The following is a 26,279-nucleotide window of genomic DNA, read 5'->3' as shown; positions in this document are numbered from 1 at the left end:
TCTCACATTTGTCTCAGGAGCAACTTCTAGATGACAAGTCAAAAGGTAAAAAAATTCAGGCAACTAAAACAGGTGGGGATTTCAGAACATCTAGCCATCTGTGTTGGTGAGTGTGTTGCTCTCAGTTGGCTTTTAGAGATGGCAACTCAGTTAAACCCTTATTAATTAATGTTCAGTTGGTATAAGAACCCTATGTCAATGCTGTACTGAAGACAAGAGTAAATAATTCAGTTTCACGAATGATTTCACAGTAGGTACAGTTATTTCCACCTATTTCTTATGGTTTCTGACCTTTTGTCTTCATTTTAACCATGACACTTATCACTCATGGGAATTTTTTTCAGAATCTAATCCTTCCTCAAAAAAATTTTAAGTGAGCAGATCAATTAAAACTAAATAAACATAGGACTTCCCTGCAGTGGTTAAGACTCTACCCTTCCACTGCAGGGGCCGTGGGTTCGATACCTGGTCAGGGAACTAGGATCATGCATGCCGTGGGGCGTGGCCAAAAAAAATTTTTTTTAAACTAATAAACATATAATAAACTTATATGAAGAGGACCAAGACATTGTCCTTGCCTTAGGAAACTTTCACTGGATTGAGGGACACAGGCATTTTCAGGACAGACTGACAAGGCAAATAAGAGTTCCATGGAGCCCTGAGGGAAGGCTTCATGGAGGAGGGAGCATTTAAGGAAGGAATGGAAGTTGACAAGAGGGAGCAGAGGAAGAGCACGCCAGGCAGAGAGGACAATGTATATGAAGCTCCTAAGCTGGACAAGAGTTTGGCTGATTAGAGGAACTGAGAACAGGCAGGTGCTGTGGGAGCACAGATACCAGAGAGAGGTGGTGGGCAGTGAAGTCGCCAAGGCAACGACTGAGGGACACTGCTATGAGAACCACAGGATGGTCAAGGTGATGCTTACAGGAGAGAGGGCAGTTAGACCACATTCCCCACCTAAACAGCAGCTGCGCCTTCCTCTCCTTCTTGTGTGCCACACCAGGCTCCTCCGTTATTTTAGAAAACACTTTTGTGGGATCAGTTACTGGTTAAGTGGCTACTGGTCAAATATACTGGCCCACTGATTTGTTTGGCTCTGATGGCAATCAACTCTAATGCCAACTTCTTACAAACTCATAGCCAGTCCTTCATTTACATATCGACTCAAAACTTATTAATAAGAGTCATTATCATACTCTTATTTAGTCACTTCATCTGCACTTAAAACTTGTTTCTTTGTTGTTGTTCTTATACAGCCATCTATCTGTGCACAGTATTATCCATAGTTGTTCAAATCTAAGAACATTCCCATCAAATGCTAAGAGGCAGGAGTTAGGTTAGAATGAAAACTCCATTCATAAAATAGTTTCATTAGGACAATCTTGGAATCCTTGTCACGATGTAATTGGTAACAACTTCCCAGGAATATAACCTATCAAATATACAAGGTTGTTTATTTTAGAAAAGTGACTCGACATCAAAAGATATTCCATACACTGTATTATTAAGTAGGACAAGTTGTATTAAAAAAGACAATGCTGGGGTGAAGTTAGAGGAGGAAAAGAGAAATTCTAGTTTTAAAATATAGGAAATCACTTAGAAGCCATAGGGAAATGGGAAATTGAAACACAAATCCATTCTCAATGAAATTAGAGAACAACTTAAATCTCCAATCACAATATATGGGAAAATAATGCTGTGAAAATCAAGTGTAGATGTGGAAAGATGCCAAGAGAGAATTCTGATGGTTGCAGGCATCAGACACAACTGCCAGAGGTTGTTTCTCCAAAGCAGATGGCATACCCTATATTTCAAGCCCTTGTTTAGAGTATTGAGAATGGGTGTGCAGAGTGATGCCAGGGCTTTCCTGAGTCAGGTTTAGCCCCAAGTTCTCAAGAAGCAGGGAAAGGATCTCATATAGGCAAGTTATATTTGCAAGATATAAATTGCCCTTGAAGTGAGGTGAAGGAGAGGAACTCAATGAGCAGCCTAGCAGTACCAGTCTCAGTGGGCTGGGAGGAGTAAAGGGCAAAGAACTCTCAGACCCAATCTTGCCATAGAGGGGGGTTCTTACAAGCCTGGAAGACAGCCCAGGAACTTTCCTTACACAAACCTCTAGCAAATAGCTGATATGGAAGAGTCTTTATATTTAAGATTAGTAATGATATAAATGGAACTTGAATAGGACCTAAATAGAAATGATACAAAGGGGAAGGGAGGCCAGAGGAAAAAAAAAAAAAAAACAACAGCAGCAAAGAAAAATAACTCAATAAAACTTTGTCACAGAGTAGGATGAAAACAATGACTAGCATGTTGACAAAAATTAAAATCTTAAAAGAGCCTAGATGCTTTATAAAGCAATTGCGCAAAATGAAGATGCAAGAGCTCAGGGATGCAATTAAATGCTATCATTAGAACTTGAGAAGAAAGAGAAAGGAAAAACAAAAACCAGCTGCCTGAGGAGCGTTATCAAGGCCATGTTTATGGAATCTCTACTCAGCAGAACTGAATAAGGCAGGAAGGGAGGGGAGCCGCACTGATGGACCCACCTCATCAAAAGTGACAGCTTTGAGAGCCTAAAGCAAAAGAGATAAAATGGAGGAAAGCATCTGAGCCAGGAGCGACCAGAGGGGAGAGGTCATTATTTTGTTTTCTTTTAAATTGGAAATTGAAATTGAAATCATTTACTTTTGAAATCAATATTAATACACAATTACAAATGTATTTCAAAAATCTTATGCTGATCAAAACTCTTCTGTACTGAAAGGTTACACTGTATTTGAATTTCAAGTCGAACAAAGGAACATTCATCTGAGAAGTGTTCTTCTATACTTTCATAGTCCTCAAAAGGCAAAATAATAGGACAGTCAGCAAGAAAAGCTCTGATTGCAAGAAAATTCTTATTTTAGTTGAAAGATTTTCAAAATAAATGAGCTATAAATGTGATAGTATTGAAATTGAAGCAGGTGAACTCTAATCAAGAAACTTTCTCTGTATTGTAAGAAACAACAACAATAACAAAGATGAACCATAAGTGCTTTCTCTGAAACAACAACTGTAGCTTTTTGATTGATTAAAAACAACTACAGCCAGAGTTTCACTACTGTCTAGAATGTAGAAAGTTAAATTGTGTGTCACTCCCACACTACCAGCTCAAAAAATCAGATAAACCACAAAATCATAGCTTTTATTTAACCTAACAGAGAGCTGAGATCCCAGGGCAAAAAGTATTCAGAAATCCAACTAAAAATGGACCCATCCAAGGAGAAACAGACATGAGCACTGGGTCATCTATGGCAGAACCTGGGAGGCAGGGACACTAGGAACCATCCAAGAGAGTAAAAAGAAGGCAGGTGAAGGCCAAGTGTGCGCTACTGTGATGATACAGAATCCCTAGGAACTACATATACGAATGGAGCTCACATTCACAAGCCATTATGCACCACCCTCCACCGGGTCTCACACACACACACACAAACAATGAAAAGCAGGGCAGGAGATGGGAGAGAGCTTCCTGATACAGCCTGGAAGAGAGGAGTGACTGCTGCTGGGGGAAGAACGCAAAGCCCCACCTGAACCTCTCCTACCTGCTTCAAGGTGAAAACGCATTGCAGCTGGGGGGATAAAAGAGTAAACCCTTTTACTCATGGAGAAAGAGCAGTCAAGAGTTCTGGCGATTATGAATAAAACTGCCATAAATATTTGCAACAAGGTTTTGCATGAATGTAAGTTTTCATTTCTCTTTAGTAAATATACCTACTAGTAGATGCCTGGATCCTATGTAAGGGTATGTTTGGTTTTTTAAGAAACTACTAGACTAGTTTTCAAAGTGAACCATTTTGTTTTCCTACCACAATGGATGAGAGTTCCAGTTGCTGAATTCCCTCTATAGCCCTCGATATTGTCAGAGTTGTTGCTGTTGTTTTAATTTTAGGCATTCTAATAATGGTTCTAATTGTGTTTTGTTTTGCATTTCCCTAATAACTAACATTGTTGAGCATCTTTTCATGTGTTTATTTTCCATTTATATTTCTCCTTTGGTGAAATAACGGTTAGTATATTTGCCCAATTTTTTTATTTGGTTATTTGTTTTCTTATTAGTTTGGAAATTCTTTATATATTATGGATACAAGTTGTTTATCAGAAATGTGTTATACAAATGCTTTTTTTTCCCAGTCTATGGCTTGTCTTTTCATTCTAATAGTGTCTTCTGAAGAGCAGAAGTTTTAATTTTTTTTTTATTTTATTTTTTTTTTGGTACACGGGCCTCTCACTGTTGTGGTCTCTCCCGTTGCGGAGCATGGGCTCTGGACGCGCAGGCTCAGCTGCCATGGTTCACGGGCCCAGCCGCTCCGTGGCATGTGGGATCTTCCTGGACCGGGGCACAAACCCGCGTCCCCTGTATCGGCAGGAGGACTCTCAACCACTGCGCCACAAGGGAAGCCCTAAAGTTTTGATAAAGTCCAATTTAACATTTTAAATCTTTTATGGATCATGCTTTTATGGCTGTCTCTAAGAAATCTTTGCCTAACTCCAGTTCACTGAGATTTTCTGCTGTGTTTTCTTCTAGAAGTTTTATAGTTTTAGGTTTTACATTTAATTCTATTATTCATTACATGTTAATTGTTATAAATGTGTGATCAATGTGATAAAAAATCATTTTTTGCTTATTAATGTTCAATTTTTTCCAACACCATTTGGTGAAAAGAGTATCTTTCATCCATTGAATTACCTTTGCATTTTTTTCTGATGTTATTTAAATTGTTTCTAAGCATAGAAAAAGGAGAATGTTCAATTTCCAAATTCATTTGAATGAAGCTATAGTGACACTGAGAGCAAAATGAACAAATACAGCTCCCCAAACATCCCATAGATCAAATCACTAAATATTGATGCAAAAATCCTGTATAGGATTCTTCATATGTGGTTATTTTAGAAATTCAAAGACTGGTCAATATTATGATATAAACTGATCAAAAGAGAAATAAATCATTCCAACTGACTTTAAAACATCACAATGTGTCTGTTCATTCCTTTGGGACATTCCCTAATTATAAAAAGAACTGCACAAAATTTTAAACTTTTTAAACTAATCATATTTTGGGGAGTACGGTTACCCTCAGACTATTTTGTGCTTAGTGTGGTAAAAGGAAAATGAGTTATTATATTGGTGTTTTTAAGAACAGAGATTACAATGTAAAAGAAAGGACCCGTGAATGTAAGATCAATGAAATTAAGTAAAAACTCTGTAGTCCTAACTTTGAATTAGAAGTATCAGTATGAATTCATGACATGCGGTTATATTTATAAAAAAGAAAGCCCATCATTTAATATGGAAATCTTTACAGATGGAATGATATCATATCTTGGATTTGTTTGAAAATAATTTGTGGAGAGGAAGAGAATTAGGCAGGATCTAGATGAAATGACATTGTCCATGAGTTGATCGTTATTGAGGCTAGGTGATGGGTATGTGGGGCTTAATTAAACTATTCTCTCTGGTTTTGTACATATTTTAAATAATTAGTATAAAAAAAGTAATTTAACCATGCACTATAAAAAAAGATAAAAATGTATGAGCCTTGATAGCTGCTGAGAAACCATTTGATAAAATTCATTATATATTCTTGATTTTGAAAAAAACTTGATATAATAGAAGCAGATGAATTCTTCATTAACATATTAGAAATATGCATTTATGTGTTAACATATACAGTCAGCCTAAAAGCAAACCTTATTATTAATAAAGAAACATTTAAGCATAACTCATTAAAGGATGCTCTTTATCACCACTACTATTTAATATTGTACTAGAAGTATTAGCTGGTATAATAAGGTAAGAGAAAAAATAATTGTTCCCAGTTTTATTGAGATCACTGACATACATCACTGTATACGTTTAAGGCATACACCAGGATAGTTTGATTTACATACATTGTGAAATTATTAGCACAATAGGTTCAGCTAACATACACTTTTTTATATACAGTAAAAAGAAAAAATAGAAGAAAAGGAAAAATTTTTTCCTTATGATAAGAACTCTTAGATTTTCTTCTCTTAACAACTTTCCTGTATATCATACAGTAGTGTTGGTTATTGTCATCAGGTTGTACATTACATCCCTAGCACTTATTTATCTTATAACTGGAAGTTTGACCACCTTCCTCCCCTTAGCCCTTGCCCCATGCTCTCCACCTCTGGTAACCACAAATCTAAAGTCTTTCTTGATGAGTTTGGGGGGTTTTTTTGTTTGTTTTTTGTTTTTAACATCTTTATTGGAGTATAATTGCTTTACAATGGTGTGTTAGTTTCTGCTTTATTACAAAGTGAATCAGTTATACATATACATATGTTCCCATATCTCTTCCCTCTTGTGTCTCCTTCCCTCCCACCCTCCCTATCCCACACCTCTAGGTGGTCACAAAGCACCGAGATGATCTCCCTGTGCTATGCGGCTGCTTCCCACTACCTATCTATTTTACGTTTGGTAGTGTATATATGTCCATGCCACTCTCTCACTTTGTCACAGCTTACCCTTCCCCCTCCCCATATCCTCAAGTCTATTCTCTAGTAGGTCTGTGTCTTTATTCCCATCTTGCCCCTAGGTTCTTCATGAATTTTTTTTTCCCTTAGATTCCATATATATGTGTTAGCATACAGTATTTGTTTTTCTCTTTCTGACTTACTTCACTCTGTATGACAGACTCTAGATCCATCCACCTCACTACAAATAACTCAATTTCATTTCTTTTTATGGCTGAGTAATATTCCATTGTATATATGTGCCACATCTTCTTTATCCATTCATCTGTTGATGGACACTTAGGTTGTTTCCATGTCCTGGCTATTGTAAATAGAGCTGCAATGAACATATTGGTACATGACTCTTTTTGAATTATGGTTTGCTCAGGGTATATGCCCAGTAGTGGGATTGCTGGGTCATATAGTAGTTCTATTTGTAGTTTTTTAAGGAACCTCCATACTGTTCTCCATAGTGGCTGTATCAATTTACATTCCCACCAAAAGTGCAAGAGTGTTCCCTTTTCTCCACACCCTCTCCAGCATTTATGGTTTCTAGATTTTTTGATGATGGCCATTCTGACCGGTGTGAGATGATATCTCATTGTAGTTTTGATTTGCATTTCTCTAATGATTAATGATGTTGAGCATTCTTTCATGTGTTTGTTGGCAATCTGTATATCTTCTTTGGAGAAGTGTCTATTTAGGTCTTCTGCCCATTTTTGGATTGAGTTGTTTGGTTTTATTTTATTGAGCTGCATGAGCTGCTTGTAAATTTTGGAGATTAATCCTTTGTCAGTGGCTTCATTTGCAAATATTTTCTCCCATTCTGAGGGTTGTCTTTTGGTCTTGTTTATGGCTTCCTTTGCTGTGCAAAAGCTTTGAAGTTTCATTAGGTCCCATTTGTTTATTTTTGTTTTTATTTCCATTTCTCTAGGAGGTGGGTCAAAAAGGATCTTGCTGTGATTTATGTCATAAAACATAGAGCCTATGTTTTCCTCTAAGGGTTTGATAGTTTCTGGCCTTACATTTAGGTCTTTAATCCATTTTGAGCCTATTTTTGTGTATGGTGTTAGGGAGTGTTCTAATCTCATACTTTTACATGTACCTGTCCAGTTTTCCCAGCACCACTTATTGAAGAGGCTGTCTTTTCTCCACTGTATATTCTTGCCTCCTTTATCAAAGATAAGGTGACCATATGTGCATGGGTTTATCTCTGGGCTTTCTATCCTGTTCCATTTATCTATATTTCTGTTTTTGTCCCAGTACCATACTGTCTTGATTACTGTAGCTTTGTAGTATAGTCTGAAGTCAGGGAGCCTGATTCTTCCAGCTCCATTTTTCATTCTCAAGATTGCTTTGGCTATTCGAGGGCTTCTCTGTTTCCATACAAATTGTGAAATTTTTTGTTCTAGTTCTGTGAAAAATGCCAGTGGTAGTTTGATAGGGATTGCATTGAACCTGTAGATTGCTTTGGGTAGTAGAGTCATTTTCACAATGTTGATTCTTCCAATCCAAGAACATGGTATATCTCTCCATCTATTTGTATCATCTTTAATTTCTTTCATCAGTGTCTTATAATTTTCTGCATACAGGTCTTTTGGCTCCTTAGGTAGGTTTATTCCTAGATATTTTATGCTTTTTGTTGCAATGGTAAATGGGAGTGTTTCCTTAATTTCACTTTCAGAATTTTCATCATTAGTGTATAGGAATGCAGGAGATTTTTGTGCATTAATTTTGTATCCTGCTACTTTACCAAATTCATTGATTAGCTCTAGTAGTTTTCTGGTAGCATCTTTAGGATTCTCTATGTATAGTATCATGTCATCTGCAAACAGTGACAGCTTTACTTCTTCTTTTCCAATTTGGATTCCTTTTATTTCTTTTTCTTCTCTGATTGCTGTGGCTAAAACTTTCACAGCTATGTTGAATAATAGTGGTGAGGATGGGTGACCTTGTCTTGTTCCTGATCTTAGTGGAAATGGTTTCAGTTTTTCACCATTGAGGATGATGTTGGCTGTGGGTTTGTCATATATGGCCTTTATTATGTTGAGAAAAGTTCCCTCTATGCCTACTTTCTACAGGGTTTTTATCATAAATGGGTGTTGAATTTTGTTGAAAGTTTTTTCTGCATCTATTGAGATGATCATATGGTTTTTCTCCTTCAGTTTGTTAATATGGTGTATCACGTTGATTGATTTGCATATATTGAAGAATCCTTGCATTCCTGGAATAAACCCCACTTGATCATGGTGTATGAGCCTTTTAATGTGCTGTTGGATTCTGTTTGCTAGTATTTTGTTGAGGAGTTTTGCATCTATGTTCATCAGTGATATTGGCCTGTAGTTTTCTTTCTTTGTGACATCTTTCTCTGGTTTTGGTATCAGGGTGATGGTGGCCTTTTAGAATGAGTTTGAGAGTGTTCCTCCCTCTGCTATATTTTTGAAGAGTTTGAGAAGGATAGGTGTTAGCTCTTCTCTAAATGTTTGATAGAATTCACCTGTGAAGCCATCTGGTCCTGGGCTTTTGTTTGTTGGAAGATTTTTAATCACCATTTCAATTTCAGTGCTTGTGAGTGGTCTGTTCATATTTTCTATTTCTTCCTGATTCAGTCTCGGCAGGTTGTGCATTTCTAAGAATTTGTCCATTTCTTCCAGGTTTTCCATTTTATTAGCATAGAGCTGCTTGTAGTAATCTCTCATGATCCTTTGTATTTCTGCAGTGTCAGATGTTACTTCTCCTTTTTCATTTCTAATTCTATTGATATGAGTCTTCTCCCTTTTTTTCTTGATGAGTCCAGCTAATGGTTTATCAATTTTGTTTATCTTCTCAAAGAACCAGCTTTTAGTTTTATTGATCTTTGCTATCCTTTCCTTCATTTCTTTTTCATTTATTTCTGATCTGATCTTTATGATTTCTTTCCTTCTTCTAACTTTGGGCTTTTTTTGTTCTTCTTTCTCTAATTGCTTTAGGTGCAAGGTTAGGTTGTTTATTTGAGATGCTTCCTGTTTCTTAAGGTAGGATTGTATTGCTATAAACTTCCCCCTTAGAACTGCTTTTGCTGCATCCCATAGGTTTTGGGTCGTCGTGTCTCCCTTGTCATTTGTTTCTAGGTATTTTTTGATTTCCTCTTTGATTTCTTCAGTGATCACTTCGTTATTAAGTAGTGTATTGTTTAGCCTCCATGTGTTTGTATTTTTTACAGATCTTTTCCTGTAATTGATATCTAGTCTCATAACGTTGTGGTCAGAAAAGATACTTGATATGATTTCAATTTTCTTAAATTTACCAAGGCTTGATTTGTGACCCAAGATATGATCTATCCTGGAGAATGTTCCATGAGCACTTGAGAAAAATGTGTATTCTGTTGTTTTTTGATGGAATTTCCTATAAATATCAATTAAGTCCATCTTGTTTAATGTATCATTTAAAGCTTGTGTTTCCTTATTTATTTTCATTTTGGATAATCTGTCCATTGGTGAAAGTGGGGTGTTAAAGTCCCCTACTATGAATGTATTACTGGCGATTTCCCCTTTTATGGCTGTTAGTATTTGCCTTATGTGTTGAGGTGCTCCTATGTTGGGTGCATAAATATTTACAATTGTTATATCTTCTTCTTGGATCGATCCCTTGATCATTATGTAGTGTCCTTCCTTGTCTCTTGTAATAGTGTTTATTTTAAAGTCTATTTTGTCTGATATGAGAATTGCTACTCCAGCTTTCTTTGGATTTTTTTGTTTTTTTAGATTCCACATATAAGTGAGATCATACTGCATTTGTCTTTCTGACATTTTCATAATGCCTTTAAGATCCATCTATGTTGCCACAAATAGTAGGATTTCCTTGTTTTTATGACTGAATTATATACATATATCATATATATTATAATATTTATATAATTATTTTTATATATTTATATATTCATATATATATATATATATATACCACAACTTCTTTATCCATTCACCCATCAATAGACACTTAGGTTGTTTCCATATTTTGGCTATTTTAAATAATGTTACAGTGAACATAGGGGTGTAGGTATCTTTTTGAGTTAGTGTTTTTGTTTTCTTTAGATATATTCCAAGAGGTGAAGTTGCTGGATCATATGATAACTTTATTTTTAATTTTTTGAGGATCCTCCATAGTGACAAATTTACAATCCCACCAACAGTTAACAAGGGTTCCCTTTCCTCCACATCCATGATAGCATTTTTTAAATCTTTTGTCTCTTTGTTGATGGCCAAGAGAAAAAAATTCTGAATATAAAATATTCTAAATATAAAAATTCTACATAAAATAATCATTATTTACAGATATATTTCTTTTTACCTAAAAAATTAATGAATCTGCAGTAAAGTTATTATAAATAATAAGAAAATTGAGTGAAATAGCTGGGCAGAAAATTATTATCCAGAAAACAAAAGTCATGATATGTATAAACTACAACCACTTAGAAGATCTTGAGGTAAAAGGACCCTACTTTATAATAACATTAAAAAAAGAAAAAAGTACATAGGAATAAAAACGGAAAATGTGCAAGATCAAAACAAGGAAAAACATTAAGTGCTACTGAGGGACACAAAAAAGACTTCAATAGAAAAGTATACCACATTTTTGGTTAAAAAGAATCAAAAATTATAAAATCACTTCACTGAAAGTTAATCTTGAAGGTAATTGGTCGAAACATCAATAAAATTTTTTTCTGGAGTAAATAAACTGCCTGTAAAGTTCATATGAATAAATAAATAAGAATTGACCTCCTCCCAAAAACCTGAGGAAATGTTACCATCACAATAAACCAGTCAGATGTATTATAATTACAATTATTAAAACATACTGGTGCATATAGAAAGAGACTCAAATACACATAGAAATTTAGTATTTGGTAAACACAGTATTGCCAACTATTGAGAGAAAAATGGATTATTCAATGAATGGTATTAGAACAATTGGGAAACCCTATGGAAAATTTAGTTGGGTTTCTACCTCATGCTTTTTACCAAAATTAATTCCAGATGAATTAAATCTTAAGCATGAGAATGAAACTATAAAAATATAGAATGAAAATATGGGAGAATCAGTCAATAACCTAAACTTATGCACTGTGGTGTGGAAGACCCTTTCAAACTTAACATAAAGTTTTATCCACAAAATAAAACATTGATAAATCCAACCACATGCAAATCAAAAATCTCTATAAGGATAAAACAAAAGCAAAAGACAAATGATAAACTGGGAAAATATCTCAAGTCAACTTACTGAAAAAAAGAAATTCGTTAATACATGAAGGACTCCTACAATTCAATAGGAAAGAGAAGAGCAGTGAAATTTAGAAAAAAATGTGCAAATGATATAAACAGTTCACAGAGAGGGTGGTACATATGGCCCTTGAATGTGTGAAAAGAGGCACAATCTCACTCGTGACAAGGGAAATCCAAATTACTATTATTTCCTTATCTGGTTGGTAGAGATTTAAAAGTTTAACAGCCCATTGTGCTAATGAGTCTCTAGTGGGAGTATAGTTATGCTTCTTGTGAGAGTAAAAATTGATTCAACTCATATGGAGGACAATTGATAACACTGATTAATAATACAAATTAATTGACCCAGCAATTCTAGTTCTGGAGATTTATTTACCAGATATCCTGCAAATATACATCCACAGAATATGGCAAACACTAGGTAATCAATGCAATGTTGTTTAAATAGCAAAAGATGAGAAATAATCCAGACATTCATGAATAGGGATCTAGTTAAATAAATTAGGGTATATCACATACAATGAAATACTATGCAGCCACTTAAAAAATAAGGCAGATCTATATATATATGTATATATGCTTGTATAGGCATCCCCAAACTGCAAAGACACACAAAAAATTAGATTACTAGTAGTTTCCTCTGAGGTAGCAAATTGGGTGTCTAGGGTTCAGGATTAGGAAGGAGATTGACTCTTCTTAGAATACCCTCCTGTACCTTTAGAATTTTTAATTATTTGTATTATATTACCTACTCTAAAAATATTAAATACAATAATTTAAAAAATACATTGGGGGGATTGGAAATAGAGACACAGCATGATGTACTCCCCCCCAACACACACACACACACACACACATATTTCAGGATAGCCCTATTACCCATAAAAACCTAGTTCATAACAATGACAGAATATCTCAGAACATTGTAAGGTGCCTTCTGAATCATCTAAGAAAGGTGGTAATTAGTGGAAGCATAATTGAATATATTTGTAAATAAATTTTTAACCAACATGTAATATACATGCAGAGAAGTACCAAAAGCCTAAGTGTGAGCTTGATGAGTTTTGCAAATGAATACGCCTGAGTCACTAGCACCCAGGTCAAGGAAGAGAGCATTACCAGTACCCCAAAAGCCCCCCTTGAACTCCCTTTCTGTCACTAACCAACCCTCCCCAAGGGTAACCACCATCCTGACTTCTAAGATTGCAGATTAGTTTTGACTGTTTTGAATTACATATAAATGGAATCTTTATAAATGGTGGATCTTTGTTTTTGTTTTGTTTTGTTGGTATCTGGTTTCTTTTGCTTAACATTATGCTTGTGAGATTCATCCACGTTGTTGCATATTGTACTATCATCCGTGTGTATGTTCCATTGTGTGACTGTACCACTCATCCATGTTGATGTGCATTCAGATTGTTTGTAGCTTTTGGCTGTAATAAATAGTACTGCTCTGAATGTTCTAATAAACCTCTGGGTGAAGATACATGGATGTTTCTGTTGGGTTCATATCTAGAAATCAAAGTTCACATAGGGTATGTGAATATTTTTAATAGATATTACTAAACAGCTTTCTAAAATGGCTGTACTATATCCTCACCCTCACTTTGTTTGATCAATCACATATCTTAGCCATTCTGATGGGTGAGTACAAAGCTATCTCATTGTAGTTTTTAATTTGTATTTCTTTGAGGGTTAATGAATTGAGTATCTTTTTCATGAAGTATCTGTTCAGGGTTTTTGTCCACTTTTACAGTGGGTCGTCTGAACTTTTATTGTTCATTTGTAGGAGTTTGTTTTACATTCTGTATACAAGCCCTCTGTCAAGTATGTGTAGTGCTCATACCTTCTCCAATTCTGTGTCTTCCTCTTTCACTTATTTTAATTAGTATCTTTTAATATACAGTTCACTATACTTTAATGAATTGAAATGATTTGAAAAATGATAATTTATGAATAATTACATGCACAGTGACTGTCCTGAAAAAAATGAATTTCTGAGTATAACACTCAGGAATTTTGTAGGAATATAGTTTACATAACTTTCTTTCTATGTATATGTACATAGATTTGTTTTCATTGTTATTATTCTCTCTGTAAATCAAAATTAAAAGCCTCTCTTTGTAAGTTAGACTTAAAAAAAGGAAAAAAGAAAAAAACTCAATTTTTCTAAACAATTCCACCATAATTTATTTATTTAAACCACTTTATTGGGGTATACTTGTCATACAAAGAGCTGTACTTATTTAATGTATGCAATTTGATGAGTTTTGAGATAAGTATACATCCATAAAACCATCACTACCATCTATGCCATAAATATATCCACTACCTCTAAGAGTTTCCATCTCCCCTCTTTATAATTATTATTTTTGTGTGTGTTTTAAGAACACTTAACACAAGATCACCCTCTTAGCACATTTTTCAAAAGTTTAATACAGTATTGTTAACTATTGGCTCTATGTTGTACAGTAGATATCTAAAACTTATTCATATTGTACAACTGAAATTTTGTACCCTTTAACTAATACCCTCTGTTTCCCCTCAACCACATTTATTGACTACCTACTACTTGCAAGGCGCAAACAAAGTCTCTGTTGTTGTGGAGATTATATCCTAGTTGGGGGAAACAAAATACAAACATAAATAATTAGACAAAAATAATGTTAGATGATGGAAGCCACTGTCAAGAGAATAAGAAGATAAGCCACAGACTGGAAGACAATCTTTGCAAAAGACATATCTGATAAAGGACCGTTATCCAAAATATACAAAGAACTCTTACAACTTAACAATAATAAAATGAACAACCTGATGAAAAAATAGGCAACATATTTGAACAGACACATCACCAAAGGAGATATACCTTGGCAAATACAGATGGCAAATAAGCATATGAAAAGATATTCAACATCATACTTCATTAAGGAAGCAAATTCATCAATGAAATGCCTCTACACACCTTTTAGAATAGCAAAACTCCAAAACACTGACAACATCAAATGTTGGTGAGGATGTGGAGCAACAGGAACTCTCATCCATTGCTGATGGGAATTCAAAATGGTATGCCACTTTGGAAGATAGTTTGTTGGTTTCTTGCAAAACTAAAGATATGCTTACCATATGACTTAAAAATCATGCCCTTTGGTATTTACCCAAATGAACTGAAAACTTATATCCACACAAAACTGTGCACACAAATGTTTATAGCAGCTGTATTTATAATGACCAAAATTTGGAAGCAACCAAAATGTCCTTCAATAGGTGAATGGATAAATAAACTGTGGTACATCCAGGCAAAGGAATATTATTCAGTGCTAAAAAGAAATGAACTATCAAGCCTTCCAAAAGGGCATTGAAGAACATTAAGTGCATATTGCTAAATGAAAGAAGCCAATATTAAAAGGCTATATACTGTATGAGTCCAACCCTATAACATTCTGGAAAGGGCAGAACTTGGGAGACAATAAAAAGATCAGTGGTTGTCAGGAGTTTTGGAGGAGGTAGAGATGAATGGGTGGAGCACACAGGAATTTTAGGGCAGTGAAACTATTCTGTATGATAATACAATGGTGGATACATGACATTATACATTTATCAAAACCTATAGAATGTACAACACCAAGAGTGAACTGTAAGGTAAACTATAGACTTTGGTTGATAATGATGTGGCAGTACTGCTTCACTGACTATAACAAATGTACCACTCTGGTGTGGGCTGTTCATGGTGGGAGAGGCTGTATGTATGGAGGGATATTCAGGAACCCCCTTTTTTTCCTGCTCAATTTTGCAATGAACCAAAAACTACTATAAAAAATAAGTTCTATATCAAAAAACTCTAGGTGATGACAGTATAAAGAGACAATCAGGGTGATGAGATAGGGTGCTGATGGAGTGGGTGGGCTACTTGAGAGAGTGAGGTCATGAGGAAGTGACGTCTGGTCTGAGATCAGAATGACAAGGAGTGGGCCACCTAGAAATGAGGGTAACAGTGGTTCTGGCCGAGGGAAGAGCTGCAGCAGAAACCTTGAGTCAGGAATAAACTTTTATCCAGAGAACAGAAGACTTGAATGTCCAGAACAAGATGAAAGTAGTGGAGAAAGGATGGAAAATGAGACTGGGTAGGCAACAGGCATCAGGTCATATAGAGCCTTATGGGGCAGGGTAAAGGTACTAATTTTATTTTAAAAGTAATTTTGGAGGTGGAGGGTAAAGGGGAGGGGCAAGAATGGATAGATGCTCACCTTTTCCAGTAGCTTTTCCTTCTACTTCTTTTCTAAGCACAAATTCTGGCAAATCCCAGGTTGATCCCAACTTAGCTTATTGTTTTCTCTTTAAAAAAAATTTAAAAACTGAAACTCTACTCCTTCTATTTCAGGAATCCTGGACCCTTTGTTCAAACTCTTCCTTTGGTCATCTGCCTACAGTCTTCTCCCTGAAGTTGACTCTCAAGAGAAACTGGAGAAGGAAAGGATTATTTGTGCTATTCATCCCATTACAACAACTCACCTTTGCACACTTCTTGAGAATTCCCAACAGTTTTGCATTCACTACTTTATTTTTTTTTTTTAGGGTCACTGATGAGGTATATATTGAATTAGCCAAATCTCCATCCAGTTTTCTAATTATTCTCACAAATAATTCTATGTACCACATTTAATATATGTAATATGCATATATAAACACTCTTTACTGCTGAACATTTATTTGAGCTCTAACTTCTTCTATTCTCAAAATTATCACTATATTACTGCGCACTTGCCTTTTTTTGAACATCTTTATTGGAGTATAATTAAAAATTACACATGTCCGACAAGAAAATCTGGAAAACACAAAAAAAGTGTAAAGACAAAAGTGGAAATAATTCGTGAATATCATCAATCAGAGATAACCCATTTTCCATTCTTTTCCTTAGCATATTAGATGGGTTATTTTCCTACAACATACTAGGAATTTTATTTTGTAAAATCAAGATTATTTTTTATACCCGACTTCATAGGCTGTTTTTCACTTAAAATAACTTACATATCATACATCTCTGGTAATTCTCAAAGAGGCTTAGAGTGACTGGAATTATCATCTTTGTTTCATTGAGGAGGAAACTGATATCCTCAAAATGTGAAGATTCCCTGAGGTCTCAGGGGAGGGGTGTGATTGTAATTTTGATGTTCTAACTATGAGTCTAAAACTCCAGCCATTACATCACAATGACAACATACTTCCACCACAAAACTCCCATTTATTGCTGATTCTCTACCCTTTTCCTATGTAAATTCCACCATGTCCTTCCTTCGCCCCTAACTCTCTAATGGCTCTCCATCTCATTCAAAGTAAAAGCCAACAAGCCTGGGCTTCCCTGGTGGTGCAGGGGTTGACAGTCTGCCTGCTAATGCAGGGAACACGGGTTCGAGCCCTGGTCTGGGAAGATCCCACATGCCGCGGAGCAACTAGGCCCGTGAGCCACAACTACTGAGCCTGCGCGTCTGGAGCCTGTGCTCCGCAACAGGAGAGGCCGTGACAGTGAGAGGCCCGCGCACCGCGCTGAAGAGTGGCCCCCAGTCTCCACAGCTGGAGAAAGCCCACGCGCAGAAACAAGGACCCAACACAGCCAAAAATAAATAAATAAAAATTTAAAAAGCCAACAAGCCTACAATCTGGCCCCTGCTGCCCCTCTGACTCATCTCTCACATCTCCCCCACCTCTAATCCACCCTGCCATAGCTGCCTTGCTACTATGATGGCAGCTCAGGGTTTTATACTTGCTGTTTCCTTTATCCAGATGCTTTTCCTCCATATATCCACTTGGCTCTCTCCTTCACTTTCTTCAGGTCTCTGCTCAGGTGTCACACTGTCAATGAAGCCTACCCTGACCATCCCATAGAGTGAACCTTACTCTGAAACCACCTGGCACTCTGCATCTGCGTTACCCTGCTTTGATTTCTCCTTGGTATTTATCATTACATGAGATGCTACATAGTTACTTTCTTTCTAATATCTCTTGCCTTCACACCCTTCCTCCAAAGCCCCTATGGCAGAAACTTGTTTTGTTTATTAAAATGAACTATAACAGTGCCTGGAATGCATGAGGCCCTCAATACATTTTTTGTTGATGGATGGGTATAGACTAGATGACCTGCTCAATGATTTATACACATTCTCTCTCTCTCTCAGTCCTTGTATGAGATATGGTATTTCGAAGTTCAAATATACATATTTGTGATAACAATTAAATAGATTTTATTATCAAGGAGTTATGTCAAGTTTAATATTTAAGAACTGAAAATTAAAAGTCACCTTTAGGAACCCTTCCACACTGTTGGTGGGAATGTAAATTCGTGTAGCCACTATGGAAAACAGTATGGAGCTTCCTCAAACAACTAAAAACAGAACTACGATATGACCCAGCAATCCCACTCCTGGGAAAATATCTGGACAAAATTTTAATTCAAAAATATACAAAAATATACATGCACCCGTATGTTCATAGCAGCACTATTAACAATAGTCAAGACAATATTTAGGAAACAACCTAAATGTCCATCAACAGATGAATGGATAAAGAAGATGTGGTATATATTTATTGTGTATATATCTGTGTATGTATACAATGGAATACTACTCAGCCATAAAAAAGAATGAAATAATGCCATTTGCAGTAACATGGATGGACCTAGAGATTATCATATTCAGTGAAGTAAGTCAGAATGAGAAAGACAAATGCCATATGATATCATTTATATGTGAAATCTAAAATATGACACAAATGAACTTATCTATGAAATAGAAATAGACTCACAGCCATAGAGAACAGACTTGTGGTTGCCAAGTAGGGGGATAGGGGACGAATGGATTGGGAGTTTGGGATTAGCAGATGCAAACCATTATATACAGAATATATAAACCACAAGGTCCTTCTGTATAGCACAGGGAACTATATTCATAAACCATAATGGAAAATGATATGAAAAAGAATTTATGTGTGTGTGTGTGTGTGTATGAATCACCTTGCTGTACAGCAGAAATTAACACAACATTGTAAATCAACTTTACAGCAATAAAATAAATTTTAAAAATAAATAAATAAATGTCACCTTTAACTCTAAGGGTCCAAAAAAATCACTTTAACTCCTTGTCTGCACTTTGTCTGCTTGTATCGCCATGAAATATCTGCAAAGATGGTTGTTCTAGCACTGTACATAATACAGTGCACACTATTTTACCAAATAAATCAAAAAGAAATGCAACATCCTCGTTCAAGCACTCATTGATTATCTTTAAAATGTGATGATCTACTTAAGTCAACCTCCAGAGAGCCAATCACCAAAGGATAAGGTGCTTGTCTAAATTCATCATTTTCAAATAAGTTATGTGAGGATGCTTATGTGTGAGTGTTAGTGTAAAAAAGTCAGCAAGTATGAGCCTTAAAATCTTTCTCCATGTCTATGAGTAGATAGGGAGAACAAAGCTTCAGTTATACCCACTGAACAGAAATGTTACTTTGGATAACTCTAAGTTGTCTAATGAGCATTTACTAGACATCTCTTCTCCGTGCATGGCCCAAACTTCTTTCCTGAGCTCTCAGAATTGACAATCTAGTGGGAAAAGAAAGTGTGTGCCTAAGTTGGTTGGCATATGATTAGGTAAAAAATAAAATGCATTATCGTCCTTCCATTTTAGCCTCAACTCTTGGTTCCAGGTTGACTTGGGCTCCTGGCTGAGTAGCCTATGACTTGAAAAGGATTAAGTTCAAACAGCACTGCCCTGCTTCTCTCCTAATCTTCTTTGGGACAACAGAGGAGACAGATGAGAGTGTATCATTTGTGCAGATGGCTTAATTTAAACAGCTCTTCATGAAGATTGACTTGGGTCAACAGCAGAACTTCGGTTTTCTCTCATCCTGTGACTAGGGCCACTCCTCATCCCACTCCAAGACATGATATGTGCTCACCATCCAAGTAAATTTACACAAAATTGATTAACACTCACTTGCATGTTATTGAACTTGATGTATGAGTTTTAAATCATACAGCTCATGGCACTTAGTCAACAAAACACTAAAATGCCTCTTTTTTTTTTAAATAATGATTTGGATGATGTCACTAAAGTTTCCTAAATTATTGAGACTACAAACCAATTTATTAAATTTAGTGAAAAAGTTACCATATTAAGTAAGATGCCTCTTTTTTCTATGCAAAACCTTCTCATGAAAGGTTAAATAACTTTCTCATTATTCTTTCAATGTCTGAGATAAATGGTCTTGGTTTGTCAGGTAGATGATATTTAACTCAGCACTCTACCAAAATTAAAAGCAGCATATAAGCAGAGGAAGAAAGACACAGAGGAAAGGGGGTTGAACAAAATAAATGGCACATTCATGTTTATTTGTGTGTGTTTAGATTACTAACCAGACTGTAAGTGATCATAAAATTACTGGATTATTCACCCTCTTCAACTATCCAACTCACAGTCTGATGGCATTAAACAATGAACTACTGAAGAGGCACAGCCCAAAACATGAATATTGACCTTTGGAAAAATTGTGAAGAGACAATGGTATATCTTCAGCTGTTGGTTGCTTCTATTACCTCCATTCTAACTTTTCCAATACCCCTTCATCCTTATAAACATTTTAATGTTTTCAAGGGTCCAGGATCCTCTCTCTCAAAGAGAGAATAAAAAAATCATGGAATACTTACCATGTCCAGGTATTGTGCAAGGCACTAGGTTTCTATAAAGAATAAGGAAGATTGATCTTGGTAGAAGAGGTACATGATATATAGCATATTTATGTGTGTTTAAAAGGCTATTGAAGCACAGAGAAGGAAGTATTTATTGATATGATTCTGACAGGTTTATTTTTACTTAAACATTTTTAAAAAACATATAAGAAGGGTAGTAATTAAGCCAATGCTTGGAACCAGATTATAGAAGGTATTGAATTGTAGCTGTTCAGGAAATAGAAGATTATACTGTGAGCAAAGGGAAGACATTGAAGATTTTGGCAACAACAAGTGAAACCCAAGATTTCAGAAGAATTATCTGGAACTGATATAAAGGAGAAACTGAATTAGGAAAAAATCAGATGTAAAAACACCACATAGGAAGCTACTGTTCTCAAAACTGTCATAAAAATAAATCAAAAATCTGAATAGACCTTTAATTCTATTAAAGAAATTAATTTTATAATAAAAAACCTCATATACTCTTCTGCTTCTGATCATGATAGATTAATCAGTACAGGAGATGCCCTCTTGTAATGAAAAACTGGACAAAACGTATAAAAATCATTTCCAACTTTGTACAACAGGTAGTACAGGACTCTGATCCCTGAAAGAAAACACAAGGGACACCCTGTAGGCACTTTCTAGATTGTGGTGCAGGGATGGGGAACATAGCAGAGCATAGTGATCACTGAGTTGAGAAGACAAAGATTGGACTTGGGAAAACCTAAGGCAGTAGGAATGTGTGAGGCAGAGTATTGGAGAGGAGAGAAATACAAAAAGAAAGAACTCCAGAAGTCCCCATAGTGGGTCCCCTTGAATGTTTTTAATACTAAGCTATAATACATAAGATGAAATTCTATGAGGCTGAGAAAAACACTACCAGGAGCTGAAAGCTGAACAATTCCTAGAGCACACATAAAGCTGGGAGTTGTTCAAGTTCTGACCAGCCAAAGTGAAGAGACTTTGTTGAATGCCCAGGGCATCAGACTTCAGAAAGATCACATCTGCTTAGTTGGGCTAAACTAGTCCTGAAGTGAAGGTCTATACCCCCAAATGCTTAAATAAATCTCAAAAAGACCAAGCTGTATCACAAGTAAATCAACTGCCTGCTAAAACAAAAATCACCTTCTTTAAAGAAAGACAACAAAGTCCAGACTTCAACACAATAATACTCTTAATGTTAAGCATCTAATAGATAATTACTAGATGTGTGAAGACGCAGGGAAACACCATAAAAAGAAGGAGAAAACAATCAATAAACAGACCTTGATATAATAGAGGAAAAGACTTTGTTACAGTTATTGTAAAAATAAATATTATCAAGGATTTAAAGAGGAAAAAAGGAACACAGGGAGAAGAAAAATGGAAGGTGTTAAAAAGGACCAAAAGAAACTTTTGGAGCTGAAAAATGCAGTATCTGAAATATAAAATGAAATACATGCAATGAATAGATGATTAGACAACATCTATTGTCTAATAGATAACAATATCAGAGCACAGAACAATATCAGAATACAGAAGAAAAGATCAATGAACATAGACATAGAAACTATCCAAATTGAAGCAAGGAGAAAAAAGACAAAAAATAAAATAATAAAATAAAATAAAGTGAGCAGAGCCTCAGTGACCTGTGCAACAACATTAAGAAGTTTAACATATATGTAATTGGAATCTCATTAAAGGGAGGTGTCAGCTATATTAGGCAAACACTGAATATAAGAAAACTGGATGGCTATATTAATATCAGACAAAGTTCAAGACAAGGAACGTTTCCAGGGATAAAAGGGATCATTTCATAGTGACATCAATTCATCAAGAGGCCATAACAATCCTATCTGTGTATGCACCTAATAACAAACCTTCAAAATAATGGAAGTAAACACTGACAGAACTGAAAGGAAAATAGATAAATCCATTATTATAGTCGAAGTTTTCAACAATCCTCTTTCAATGATTGTTAGAACAAATAGAAAATCCGTAAGGATATAGAAGACTTCAACAACATCATCAACCAAATGACATACTTGACATTTATAGAACACTCCATTGAACAGTATCAGAATACATAATCTTGTAAAGTGCCAAGGAAAAATCCACCTTGATAGGCATGTCATAAAACAAGTCTCAAACATTTTAAAGGATTGAAATAAAACATAATAGGTTTTCTGACACCAAAAATTGTAACTAAATTAGAAATTGTTACTAAAATAATACTTGGAATATCATTCCCCAAATATTTGGAAAATAAGTAACTAACTTCTAAACAATCCATGTGTCGAAGAAGAAATTACAAGAAGAATTTGAAATTATTTAGAATTGAGTTGTAATGAAACACGAAATATCAAAATGTGCATGATGCTTAGAAGGAATATTATGCTTTTGAATGCTTATATTAGGATGGAAAGAAAGGTTTGAAATCAATGATATCAGCTTCTATCTTAGGAAACTACAAAAAGAAGATCAATGTAAGGTAGGAGAAGGTAAGAAATGATAAAGATTAGAGCAGAAATCAATTAAATATAAAATGACAAATATTCCAACACTAATTGGTGTACTGCAATACAATTTTGACACTAACCACTTGGAGTTAGCATCAGAATCCATAGGTTTAAGAGCCCAGTCCACAAAAGGCTGTCCTTACTTCATATTTCAGTCACATCCACACTTTCTACCAACTGACTATAGATCCAAGAAACTCCCATGATCTCCTTCAGGTTTGAAAACTCACTAGAATGACTCACAGAACTCTGGAAAGTGCTATGCTTATAATTACAACTTCATCACAAATCAGGACTAGTTAAATGAAGAGACACATAGGGCAAGGTCTGGGAGGGTCCTTAATGCAGAACTTCCATGCCCTCTCATTATCATCTTGTGCTCATCACTGTGTTCACCAACCAGGAAGCCCCAAAGAACTTTAGTGTCCAGAGTTTTTCTGGGATTTTATCATGTGGCATATTTGATTGAATATTGGCCACATAATTTAACTCAATCTCCATCCTCCCCTTCCCTCTTTGGAGGTTAGACTGGCTCAAAACCCTGAACTTTTCACATGGATAGTCTTTGTGGCATGGCCAGACCCCATCCTGAAACTATCTAGGGATCCACCATGAGTCATCTTATTAGCATAAAACAGGTATGATCAAGGGACTTATGCATAACAAAGATAATCCTACTACTTGAGAAATTCCAAGGATTTAGAGACTCTCTCTCAGGAACCAGGGACAAAGGCCAGTTAATTCTTTATTATACAATAGTAAATAATAGAGAAAAATCAATTAAGTCAAAAACTGACTTTTTAAAAGATTGATTAAAATTATCTTTAGCTAGACAGATCAAGAAAAAAGGAGAAAACACAAATGATCAATATCGGAAAAAGAAGATAGGATACTATGATACATTCTACTGCTATTAAAATCATAGTAAAGGAGGAGCTTAGCTCACCTTCAGTCCTGGGCTCAGCGAAAAGCAGAACCCTGACCTCCTCCTGGCCCAGCTGGCCTGACTGGCAACTCCAGAGCTGGGATAAGATAAACTCTTGGATGTAGCTTCTATTCAAGGGGCTTTCTGGTTTCAATGGATCACATCTCCATAGGCCACATCAAAGGTAAAGGATTTGAGGAAAGATAGTAACTCCCAGCAAGTTTTTGGCTTAAAATGGACATATCTTCAAGAAAATGAGAGCTACTGGCAGGCCCAATGATGAGTAGGAAGAATTTGGACAAGGCTTGAGATGAAATGAGGTGGAAGACACTCTCTCTTTACTGCCATCTGCCAGAACTTTCCAGGGCCAGTGCTGAATTCCTTCTGGTGATCAGTGAGCCTGGGATAACCTGCTGGTTAGAGCTGGTGACCAGCTGGTGGTTGGAGGAAATTATCTACTAAACAAACTCCCATAAAGATGTCATGCTGAATGTGCTTCCTTTCTCAAGGGGAGTTGAGTTTTAAAATAAGACAATGAAGACGGCAATGCTTTATCCAGATTGATGATCCTCTGATGCAATTTTTTCTACCTGTTTCCTCAAAATTTTAACTGGTGTTTTCTAAAACATTTGATAAACCTTTTGTCAAGTGAATTTGAGAAACCTTGGACATTACCACTCCTTCTTGAAGATTTAAAATGCACATCAGCATATTAAAGGCTCTGAAAAGTCTTGTGTTTTAAAAACAACCTGTTCAATTTAAAAAAAATAGTTTTCTTGAAGTATGGTTTACATACAAGAAAATTCACTCATTTTAAGAATGCAGCTCAATGAGTTTTGATGAATGCACACACTTAGGTAACCAACAGCACAATCAAGATATAGGACATTTCCTTCAGCCCCAAGATTTACTCATGACAACTTGTAGTCAATTTGTTTCCCTGACTCCCAACCCTTGGCAACAACTGGTTTGTTTCCTATAACTATGGTTTTGCCTTTTCTAGAAATTCACATAAATAGAATCATACAGTAAGTATTGATTTGTTTCTCTGGTTTCTTCACCATAGCATAATGTTTTCTGAGGTGTATTAGAAGTTTGTTGTTTTTTACTGCCAAGTAGTGGTCCATCGTATGGATGAATCATTGTTTGTTAATCTACCCACCAGCTGATGGACATTTGGGTTATTCCAGTTTTATGTGATTAAGAATAAAACTGCTATGGATATTTGTGTAAAAAAAATAAAAATATTATGAACAAATGTGTGCCCATAAAGTTAACAACAAATTTCCATACTGATATAAGAAGAAATGGAAAATCAAAATACCACTGTAACTGTTAAAGAGTTGAACTCATAATTTAAAACATTTTCACACAGAAAACTGCACTGTTAGATAGCTTTGCTGGTGGATTGTGAACTATATACTTAAGAAAGAAATATTACTAACTCCTACAAACAGAAAATTACTACTAACTCCTACTACTAAATTATTACTAACTCCTACAAACAGAACATTTTTTTTTATTCAGAAAATAAAAAAGTAAGGAACATTTCTAATACATGTTATAAGGCCAGGATTACCCAACAAGGCAAAAAGGTTTGCTCTCACTGTTGTTGTACAGGTGGCCCTAAGCAGTGCAATAAGACAAGAAAACGAAATAAAAGCCCTGCAGATTGGAAAGATAGTAAAGCTTCCTTAATGTATTAACAATACTGTTTTCATCTAAAAGAATCTATTTTTTTAAAAGCTACTAAAATTAATAAGTGAATTTATCACAAGGCATATAGTCAATATATGTTAATAATCAATTATGGGTTTTATTCTGGCAAAGAAAAATTTAAAAATTAAAAACCCAATATAATTATAATATCATTAAAATATGAAATATTTAAGAATAAATTTAACAAAATATTTGTGATACCTGTATTCTGAAAACTAAAACATATTTCTGAGCAAAATTAAAGAATAGTTAAATAACTGGAGAGATATAGCATGCTCATGCATTGGGACCAAGACCTGGCCCCACCCATCAGCCTGAAAGCTCCAGTGCTGGGATGCCTCAGGCCAAACAACTAACTAGGCAGGGACACAGCCCCACCCATCAGCAGCCAGGTTGCCTAAGGACTTCCTGAGCCCACAGCCACTTCTAGACACACCCTTAAACATGTCCCTGTCCACCAGAGGACCAAGACATAGCTCTACCCACCAGTGGACACGCACCAGCCCCTCCCCCCAGGAAGCCTGCACAACCCTCTAGACCAGCCTCACCCACCAGGGGGCAGACACCAGGAGCAAGAAAACTAAGATCCTGCAGCCTGCAGAGTTTGCAAACACAGGCCAGACCTTACCCTG

The sequence above is a fragment of the Tursiops truncatus genome, chromosome 4 (assembly GCF_011762595.2).
Source record: "Tursiops truncatus isolate mTurTru1 chromosome 4, mTurTru1.mat.Y, whole genome shotgun sequence".
Taxonomy (NCBI): domain Eukaryota; kingdom Metazoa; phylum Chordata; class Mammalia; order Artiodactyla; family Delphinidae; genus Tursiops; species Tursiops truncatus.
This window is presented reverse-complemented; position numbering follows the sequence as displayed.